The sequence below is a fragment of the Phocoena sinus genome, chromosome 3 (genome assembly GCF_008692025.1).
Source record: "Phocoena sinus isolate mPhoSin1 chromosome 3, mPhoSin1.pri, whole genome shotgun sequence".
In the NCBI taxonomy this organism is placed as follows: domain Eukaryota; kingdom Metazoa; phylum Chordata; class Mammalia; order Artiodactyla; family Phocoenidae; genus Phocoena; species Phocoena sinus.
The window spans coordinates 27,195,216-27,206,105 of NC_045765.1; the positions used below are offsets into that span (position 1 = coordinate 27,195,216).

The window sequence follows — 10,890 nt, forward strand, 5'->3', positions numbered from 1 at the left end:
AAGGGATTTGTAGCTGCCACAAAGAATAATGGGGGACCCAAAGAGATGATTAATTAGGTCTGGTGTCCAGACCAGGATGCAATAAAGAACATTCCTGGAAAAAATTCAAACACTTTTACATGAAAAAATTTGAATTTAAACTATTTTTGTAAAACAAGCTGTTTGTTGTTGTTGTTTTTCCCAAGATGAGAGTATCTGATTTGAGATTTAAAAGGCCACCTAAAGAAATTCCAGGGAGTGTGGCACCTGGACCAGTCTATTTGAATCCCTGCTCTACCACTTACTAGCTGTGTGAACTTGGCAAATAACTTAATCCCTGCTCCTCAGTTTTCTCATGTGAAAAATGTGAAAGAGGAAATAGTTCCTATGTCCAGGCTGGTGTGAAGGTTAAATGAGATCATTCATTAGCGTGCTTAGAGCATTGGATTAACATGTAGTAATTGCTCAATAAATATTTGTATTAGTCAAGGTTCTCCAGGGAAATAAAACAAAAAGGATGTGTGTGTGTGTATGTGTGTGTGTGTGTGTGTGTGTGGTGAGAGAGAGAGAGATATTACGGAGGCTGAGAAGTCCCACGATCTGCCATCTACAAGCTGGAGACCCAGAAAACCAGTGGTGTAATTCCAGTCTGTGTCTGAAGCCCTAAGAACCAGGAGAGCTGACGGTATAAATCCCAGTCCAAGGACAGGAGAAGACTACCGTCCCAGCTATCACACAGTGTCACTTCCGCTGCATTGTATTCATCAAACTAGCCATAAAGTCTTGCCCAATTTCAAGGGGAGGGAAAATAGATTCCACTTCTTAATGGGGAGTGACAAAGTTCTGGAAGAGCATGTGGGACCTGAGATATTGCTGTAGCCATTTTTTTCAAGTCATGACCTTCTATGGTTTATAAGCTCTTAAATTCCCGGGATGGGAGAGACCATCACATACTTGCAACTTCTAGATTAACTGCTAATTGAAGTGGCTCTGGGGCCTCCTGAGTTGATACTCTCAGTGTGGCCCTGTCCTTTTAAGGTTTCTCCCAATTGTTTTTCTCTGGCAAGAAAGTTAAGACGTACAGCAGAGAATCCTTTCACATGTTCCCTGTCTTGCTTCAGGCTACAAACCTTCCACAATAAATTCTGCCCTTAAAAATTAAAAGATTCAACTAAACACATCTTCTGCCTTTTTGATTAAAGTGTATTGATCCCCCCCACTCCCAACTTTTGGATCCCAAGGTCCTGCCAAGTTGATGACATGGAGCAACGTGTTTCCTTAGGACTTCTTCCAGGAAAGCAGATCAGACTGGGGACCTGAATTAATATCCCAAGTAAGAAAAGCAGTTGACCTTCATGCAGGAGAGTCACTTGTAAGGAACATTCATCTCTACCCATTTATGTGCTCAGGTCTCTACCCAGAGACATTCCACATAAATATTTTAAGCTGGTGATGGTGATGACATGTTCTACTTTTCTCTGCCACATGAGTAAAAGATTCTGTCGTAGGGGCCAGTTGATGTATTTTACTGTCTTTGGTACTCAAACTACTAAAGATTGGGAACTAAAATTATTTTGTAGTAGATTTGAATGAGATATTTCACTCTTTGCTGTTCTTAAATCAGCTTCCTCTAGTTTCACTCCATCTGCAGAGAAGTCAGGAAATTTTAATGTAGTCATGACTGTGGTGGTGGTGGCAGGTCATGGGGGTGAGTTGGGATGAAGAGGATACTTTCCTCTTCTCAGGGTTGTACATCTTGTCTAGAGTATTGGGTTGTGGCTTCCTGTCTTCAGTCCATTGTTATTGCCATTGATATGCTCACTGTCCAGGCTGAAGGATCAACAATTACTCAAGGGAAGCTCTTCCCAAGACAAGAGCAGGAGTATAAGGTTGAGTGGAAACCCAAGAGGCCTCTTAAGGCCTTAGATCAGAGATTTGCACTCTCCCTTTCACGGAATTCTTTTATTCAAGCAATTCTCATTTCCAAGCCCAGATTCAAGGGCAGGGAGGTATACTTTTCCCGCAGGGAGGCATGACATGGGTGTGAATGTAGAAAGGGGTGAATAACAGAGGCCAACAATTCAGTCAATCACAGTTCCCCTTCCCTTTTTTTTTTTTCTCCGTATAATTTATTTGTTGAAGAAACCAAATAATTTGTCCTGTGGAATTTCCCACATTCTGGATTTTTCTGATTGCATGCCCTTAGTAGCATTTGACATATTTCTCTGTTCTTTGCATTTCCTTAAATTGGTAGTTAGATCTAGAGGCTTGATCTGATGTGACTTTTTACAAGGATCCTTTATAGGTAGTGATGTGTACTTTTATCAGGACGAACAAACATCCCTCTGTCTCTCTTTCTGTGTTGTTAGTGGCCACCATTGATCATTGCCTGGATTCATTATTTAGGTAGGGATTTGCCAAAGGATTTCTTTCTTTCTTTCTTCATTTATTACTGGGAATCCTTCTATAAAGAAAAACTTGCCTTCATCAACTGTTTGTCATCTGAGGTACAGGTCCTACAGGAAATCAGGCTGATTGCTTGATTCTTTCCTTTATTTACCAGTTTTCAGAGTATATTGTGTTTTCCCAGCAAGCTCCAAAGATGACATTGAGTATTGTCTTTAGTGTCTTACAAACTCATGGAATTTAATATATTTGAAGCATTTAATTCCTTGGTATAGTAGTATTCACATCAAGCCTCATATTGCCCCATTTTAGCCAATAGAAGCCTCTTTGAGCTGATTCTTGACCTTCTGATTTGCTCTGACAGCGTCCTTGCTTCCAGGTGTGGTAAGACTGTTGTTATTCTGTAGGTCCCCAAGTTACTCAGCTGCATTTGGGTGCTAAATTGAAGATAGGCATCAGACTGTTTGGAATAGTGCTTATGCTAATCTATTAAGAGGAAGGCAGAGGGATTGAATGAGGAAATGGGCATTTGATGGATAAGATGGTGTTTGTTGACTAGGCTCCAACAAAGAAAGTGGGAGGTCCATATTGAGAGTAGCTTTGGGATTTCAGGACTCTGACATTCCTGTTTACCCCTTTGTTGGTCTGATTCTCCACAGATCTATGACCCAGCATTCTCTAGGAACCTTTGGCAAGGCCATGAAATTCATGTAACAGTAACTAATGAGCATAATGGATTCATCTCAGGACAAGGCTTTCTCTGGACAACAAAACATAGCCTTTGGGACCTGGGGCACAGCTTCATTTTGTAGCTGTCTGCCTGCTTGTTCAGATAACCATTTACAGATCAGCCCCTCAGTCTTAGGTTTTGAACAGCTGGTAGCAATTTTCCCGCACTAAATGACTGCTAATTATCCTATACACCACACTTAATTCATGCCTTGTTGGCTGAGTTGTGAGTTCACCTACTCGTTGTAATTACTGCTTATCCTCATCCTTTTTTACCACCCCCTTCTCTCTTATCCCACTTTGCATTTCCAACACCACAATACAGAGAGGTAGATCCAGCTGAACAGAAGTTTCATAGTACTAGCAAGTTTCAGTTGATCAGGAAATGAACTCTGGTTCTCTGCAGCAGACAGAGAAAATGCTGAGAAATGAAAGCTCCAAGGAGGAATTGTCATCCCAGCATCATATTGAGCTCGAAAGCATCACAACCGGGAGGCTGACACCCTGAGGTCTACTGGTAGTGCTTTCACTGTCAGGCCATGTGCCTTTGAGTATATCATTTAATTTAATATCTCAGTCTCAGTTTTTTTCACCTTTAGAATGGGGATAGTAGTTCTTTCCCTGGCCACCTCACAGGCTAAAGTGGAATATATATATTAGTGGTATTGACCTATTAAGTATTAAAGCTGACAGTTTAGGTTTCGTGAAGTATTACTGCATCCTCACAGTAAATGGTAAGGGGAAGAAACTCTTCCACGCATGTGAATAATAATCAGTCATTTTAGAGACTTTTCCCACACATTATCCTACTGAGTCCTCATAACGAATGTTGAGATAGTGTAGACAACTGGAATTATCCCCGTTATGGGTTGAATTGTGTCCCTCCAAAAGATATGTTGAAGTCCTACCCCACAGCACCTCAGAGCGTGAACTTCTTTGGAAATAGCATTGTTGCAGATGTAATTAGTTAAGGTGAACTCATACTGTAGTGGATGGATACTTAATCCAACGTGACTGTTGTCCTTATAAGAAGAGGAAAAAGAAGCACACAGGGTGAATGCCTTGTGCCAACACAGTCAGAGACTGGAGTGATGCAGCTACAGGCCAAGGAATACCACGGACTGACAGCCACCACCAGAAGCTAGGAAGAGGCAAGGAAGAATTTTCCCCTACAGACTTCAGATGGAACATGGACCTGCTATCGTCCTGATATTGGACTTCTATCCTCCAGAGTTGAGAGAGAATACATTTCTGTCGTTTTGAGCCACCTAGTTTGTGATACTTTCTTATGGAAGCCTTAGGAAACTAATACAAGCCCTATATTTCTGACCAGTATGCTGAGATTCAAAAAAAATCTAAACAGCATATATTTGCCAAGCACCTACTAAGCACGAGGTAGTCTTTTAGATCCTGGTTGTATAGCTCTAAACAAAACAAAGTTAAAATTATGCTCTAGGGTGCATAGCTTGTTAAAGACAAATACTGTGATGAGACCCAGTTTTCCAGGTTTCCAGATCAGCATTTCTGTTTTGCTTTATTTCAATTACATCCTCCCAAGTAAAGAGTGACTCTAATACTGGCAGTGCTTGTACTGCCCGTGAATGTGCTTGGATTTTTTCCCTATTCTCTAGGGAGCTCAGGAGCTTACCTCTTTACTAGCAAACTTACATTATACTTCCTAAAGACACATTACATGTACTACTATAATCCCCTCTAGCCCTGAGGATGCATACTCTTCTTTTTTTCCTTGGCCCTGAATTTGGAATAAAATAATCTGATGCAAGAATAGCTGCTTACGATAGAGTACTTCTGAAAAGAGGAGGGAAAGGGGAATTCCAGATTGCCACAACATTTCTAGTTGAGGAAGTGGGTTTTTAAAATGCTGTGAAGGGTTGAGAGTCACTGGTTAAGGGACTTGTGCAGAAAAGTTGCTCGGGAGCACCCGAACTCATTCCTCCATGTATAGGGAAAAACAGAAGAGGGTAGAGTGGACCTGACTATAGCCCTGCCATGGAAAGAACAAATTCAGCTCCTCAGCTCCATGGTGATGGGGCTGAGGGACTTGGTGCTTTCACCACTTAAGGGAAAGAAAAGGTGAAATAAGTGTGTACAGGAACCTTACTCCATACATAAAACCAACCATGGCGATAGCCTTGAAAGACTTATTTCAAGACCTCGTTTCCCTCCCACCTTGACATTTTAATGGGGTCGGCAGCTTGAGCTTCATTGTAATGGAAACCAGAAGACAATCTCCAAAAGTGAAAGGCTACAATGGGCAGACTTTGTGTCTAAATGTATCAGCTCTGTCCTCAGCAAATGGCAATGTTGCCTGACAGGCAATTAACGCTGTTCCTAATTGCTTCCATCAAACCTGGCTGTTTGAAATACCTAGAGCCCCATACTAAGCCACGCCACGCCTCGGCCAACACCGTTTTCTTGGCTTTGGTTAATGCTTTATTTTTGGCACGCTGGTTTCTGTCTGGCAATCAAGTTCATTCTGACCTGTTAAACTTTCTGAAGACCCTCTCTGATCAAAGCCAGGAGACAACTAGGTTCTGTCTTAAGTGGAAGGCTGGCAAAGCAGCGTATCTCCTGTTCAACTTGTCAGTTCAAGGGGAGAAGATGAAAGCTCTACTTAGGACGCTGCCCACAGATATACAGTCCATGGTAGACCTGCCTGACAGTGGCATTTTCTTTTTTTTTTTTTTTTTTTCGGTACGCGGGCCTCTCACTGTTGTGGCCTCTCCCGTTGCGGAGCACAGGCTCCGGACGCGCAGGCTCAGCGGCCATGGCTCACGGGCTCAGCCGCTCCACGGCACGTGGGATCTTCCCGGACGGGGGCACGAACCCGCGTCCCCTGCATCGGCAGGCGGACTCTCAACCACTGCGCCACCAGGGAAGCCCTGGCATTTTCTTGAACATGTAGAAATGAATATCTGTGTGGGGAGCTCTGAGCACCCATGAGAAAGGAAGAATAGCTTTACATTTTAAAGTAAGTTCTGATAGCTTGCTATATAGGAAGCATAATTTTTTTCTTACCCTAAAATGTTTCCAACGTGATTAAATTAGAATTCTTGATATTTCCCTCCACCAGTATCCCCAGCTCAGGAAAGGTCACAACTACAAAGAGAACTAGGAGTCATTTTTTGGGTTTTCCATGTTCCTCATTCCCCTATTACTTTTATTCATCCCCTTTTCCTTTCTTCGTCACACTCCTGGACATCTAGCTGGAGAAAACTGTAATTCAAAAAAAATATATATATATATATAATATATGTGTGTGTGTGTATATATATATATATATACATATATACATATATATATGAATCATTTTGCTGTACACCTGAAGCTAACACAACTTTGTACATCAACTATACTTCAATAAAAAATAAAGAGTAGATTTTATTGTGTGTGAATATGCCAAAATAAATCTGAATTTTTTTAAAATGTCCAAAAAAATGTAAAAAATGCTCCAATCTTAGTGATTGTCTGTATTTGGCTGATGCAGACCTCTGGTCTTTGTGAACAGCTGTATCGCTAGGGAATTTGTTAAAAACAGTCAATGGCAATTGTTTAACATACAGTTGCCTGTAGTGGTGATATCAGTTGAAGCTAACAAGGGACTGACAGCCAAAAATCTTTAAAGGAAAAATTGTGGAATGAGCTGTCCATAGGGGAATTTTAAAAGCTATGACAGGGACTTCCCTCGTGGCACAGTGGTTAAGAATCCGCCTGCCAATGCAGGGGACATGGGTTTGATCTCTGGTCCAGGAAGATCATACATGCCACGGAGCAACTAAGCCCGTGTGCCACCACAGCTACTGAGCCTGTGCTCTAGAGCCCGCGAGCCACAATACTGAGCCCGTGTGCCACACTGCTGAAGGCCGCATGCCAAGAGCCTGTGCTCCGCAACAAGAGAAGCCACCGCAATGAGAAGCCTGTGCACCATAACTAAGAGTAGCCCCTGCTCGCCACAACTAGAGAAAGCCTGCGCACAGCAATGAAATCCCAATGCAGCCAATACATAAATGAATAAATTTATAAAAAAAAAAAAAAAAGCTATGACATATTCCTGGGAATCTAGAAGGCCATGCCTATGTGAAGGGCAGTACACATGCCCAGTAAAGACATGAGAAGACCCCAATCACACATCTGTCTGACCCTGCTGATCTACACAATCAGTAAGTGAAGGCTAAGGCAGAGTTGTCAACTGCCTGTTGGAGTGTTGACAGAATGCCCCAACAAACACACAGAACCTCTGGGAAAGGCTGAGAGACATATTATTTCAAGGCATTTAAGGAAATCTCTGTCCAGTCATTAGTTGAACACTGAGCTAACCAAGTAGAGACTTCAGCGGTCCCACACAACAAAGAATACAGACTTTACAGAATTAATTCTGAAATGTCACTAAGGGAACAGCAACAATGAGAAACTCTGGGAGGATAGTAGTATCTGATTTCCAGAGTTGTTACATATCTTATTTTAAATGTTCAGTTTTCCACAAAATTATAATATATGCAAAGAAACAGGAAAGTACAGCTCATATACAAGAAAAAAAGAAGTTAATACAAACTGTCCCTGAGGGATCTCAGACACTGGGCTTACTGGATAAATACCTTAAAGCGGCTACTATAAAAAGTTCAAAGAAATAAAAGAAGCTGTGTAAAAAGTAAAGTATAAAAGTGATATTTCCAAAATAAAGAATATCCATATAGAGGTAGAAACTAATTTAAAAAATAAAAATTCTGGAGTTGAAAAATAAATGAATAATTCACTAGAGGAGCTCAAGAGCATATTTCAGCCAGCGAAAGAAAGAATTGGCAAACTTGAAGATACATCAGTTGAGATCAACTATTTTGAGGAACAGAAAGGAAAAAGAATGAAGAAAAATGAACAGAGCCTCAGAATCTTGTAGGAAACGTCAAACCTACCAAGATGGGAATCCTAGAAGGAGAGGAGAAAGAGAAAGGGGAAGAAAGAATATTTGAATAAACAATAGCCAAAATCTCAAATTTGGTGAAAACCATTAATCTACATATTCAAGATGCTCAACGAATCCAAGCAGGAAAACCTCAAAGAGATATACACCTAAATATATCGTAGTGAAACTGTTGAAAGACAAAGAGAAAATCTTGAAAGTAGCAAGAGAAAAACAACCAATCATGTTCTAGGGATCTTCAGTAATAAATAAAACTGATTTCTCTTCAGAATTTTGGAGGCCAGAAAGCAGTGAGATGACATATTCAAAGTGCCAAAACAAAGACCATCTACTAGGAATTCTATAACCAGAAAATTATCCTTCAGTAACAAAGGAGAAATTAAGTAATTCTCAGAAAAATAAAAACAGAGAATTTATTACTAGCAGACCTGCCCTACAAGAAATACTAAAGGAAGTCCTTCAGGCTAAAATAAAAGGACACTAGACAGTAAACTGAATTCACAAGATTTAGAGAGCACCAGTAATGGTAACTACATAGTTACCATTTACATAGATAAATATTATATAAAAGAAAGTATAAATGTATTTTTGTTTGTAACTCTTTTTTTCTATTATCTGATTTTAAAAACACTGCATAAAGCAATAATTATAAAACTATTGATGCGCTTATAATGTGTAAACATGTAACTTGTATGGCAATAATAGCATGAAGAAGGGGGAAGGAATTTTATTTATTTGAGCGTTTTTTCACATACTATTGAAAATAAGTTGGTATTAATCTGAACTAAATTGTTTTATGTTAAGATGCCAGAGCAGGGCTTCCCTGGTGGCGCAGTGGTTGAGAATCTGCCTGCCAATGCAGGGGACACGGGTTCGTGCCCTGGTCTGGGAAGATCCCACATGCCGCGGAGCAACTAGGCCCGTGAGCCACTACTGAGCCAGCACGTCTGGAGCCTGGGCTCCGCAACGGGAGAGGCCGCGACAGTGAGAAGCCCGCGCACCGCAACGAAGAGTGGCCCCTGCTCGCCGCAACTAGAGAAAGCCCTCGCACAGAAGTGAAGACCCAACACAGCCAAAAATAAATTAATCAATCAATCAATCAATCAATTAATTAATTTAAAAAAATGCCAGGGCAACCACTAAGACTAACTTTAAAAAAATAAGGATGAAATCGGCCGCCCGGTGAAGATGCCACTGGTCCTGTCAGAGGAGCACAAGGAGCACCTGGCCTTCCTGCGTCAAGTGGACAGCACGGTGGTCTCTGAGTTTGGGCGAATTGTGGTGGAGTTCCCGAGGTGAGGCTCGAACCCCAAGATCTACGAAGGTGCTGCGAGAAAGCTCAGCGTGAGTAGTGACACTGTCCAACCTGGTGTGGAAGTATTAATATACCTCCTCACTGAAAGTTCAAAGCTTATGATTTCTGAACTGGATTTCCAAGACTGTTTTTGTTCTGTGATTCTCTGAAGAATTGAACAAACTGTCGCTTCAGCTTTTTCTGGACAACAGAAAGGAGATCAAAACTATCCTGAGTGAATCAGCACCAGACCTCCCCAGCTACCACAGCCCTTGAATGGCGACTAGATGTACAGCTTGCAAGCAGAAGCCTCAGGCAACAGATTAAACCAACAGTGACTATAAAGCTACACCTTAATAGAATGGAGGTCATAACACCCAAGTTCTGCAGGCACACCCAGCCACCCTGCTCCATTTGGTTCAGCAATTGGAGCAAGCCTTGAAGGAGATGAAAACAGACCACCGTAGGAGAGCTGTGCGCAATATCAAGTAGTCCAAGTTTTAAGGTTTTCTTCCCTTTGAATCGCTTGTGAATTGATGATATATAGCAGTTACTTTTCAAAATTCTTTTGATAGTGATAAATACATAGAGATTTCATAAAATTTCTTTTCCTATGTTAAGAAATTGAGGTCATGATCAAAGGCTAAGTAAAGTTCCTTTCCTGGTGCTAAATGTCTTCAGCTTCTTGACAATTAAGATGTATTTTGGGGATACCCTGGTGACCCAGTGGTTAGGACTCAGCACTTTCACTGCTATGGCTGGGGTTCAGTCCCTGGTTGGGGAACTGAGATCCTGCAAGCCTCACAGCCTGGCCAAAAAAAAAAAAAAAAAAAGATGTATTTTCTATTTTAAATGTGTAAATAGGATTGAATCAACTGGAAGAGAATATGTACTGTTCAAATCCTCTGTATATATAAATGACTGTCCTTTTTTAGATACTTCTTTTGACTACTTAACTTTATTATTTTCCTTCTTATTGACCTAAATTTGAAAATAAAATTCACAATGTAATACCATGACTATTCTGAATATTTCTAGACAGCTTATTGTTTTTGACCTTTAAAGGCACCACATGAAGTTAATAGCCACAGAATAGTTGGAAGTGAATGTTAACTTTTTTAATGCTATATCGTTTAGGCAGTTCATGCATTTTTCTTTGCATGTGAATATAATAATAAGTACTTACTATGTTGCTTAAGTTTAAGTTGCCATGGCTAATAAACTTAAATAGTACACAAATTTGTGTGAAAATATTGCATTTTATCAAGGACTGCTTTTTTTCCTGTTAACCAAAGCATCTGAGAGATACACAGTAGAAATTCGCTGGCGGTCCAGTGGTTAGGACTTGGCAGTTTCACTGCCAGGGCCCAGGTTCAATCCCTGGTTGGGGAACTATGATCCCACAAGCTGCACGACACAGCTAAAAAAAAAAAAAAAAGGTGACACACTGTTATTTACATTTATAAACAATGGATGCAGACATAATGTAATCAATTCTTAATTATCTGGTTATAAATTATTATTTTAATAATTTTGTTTGAAT

General features: G+C 40.6%; 1 pseudogene; it reads left to right on the forward strand.

The window, feature by feature from the left end:
* The first annotated feature begins 9,241 nt into the window (after window positions 1-9,241).
* LOC116752170 lies at window positions 9,242-9,839 on the forward strand (annotated as a pseudogene).
* Window positions 9,840-10,890: the final 1,051 nt, after the last annotated feature.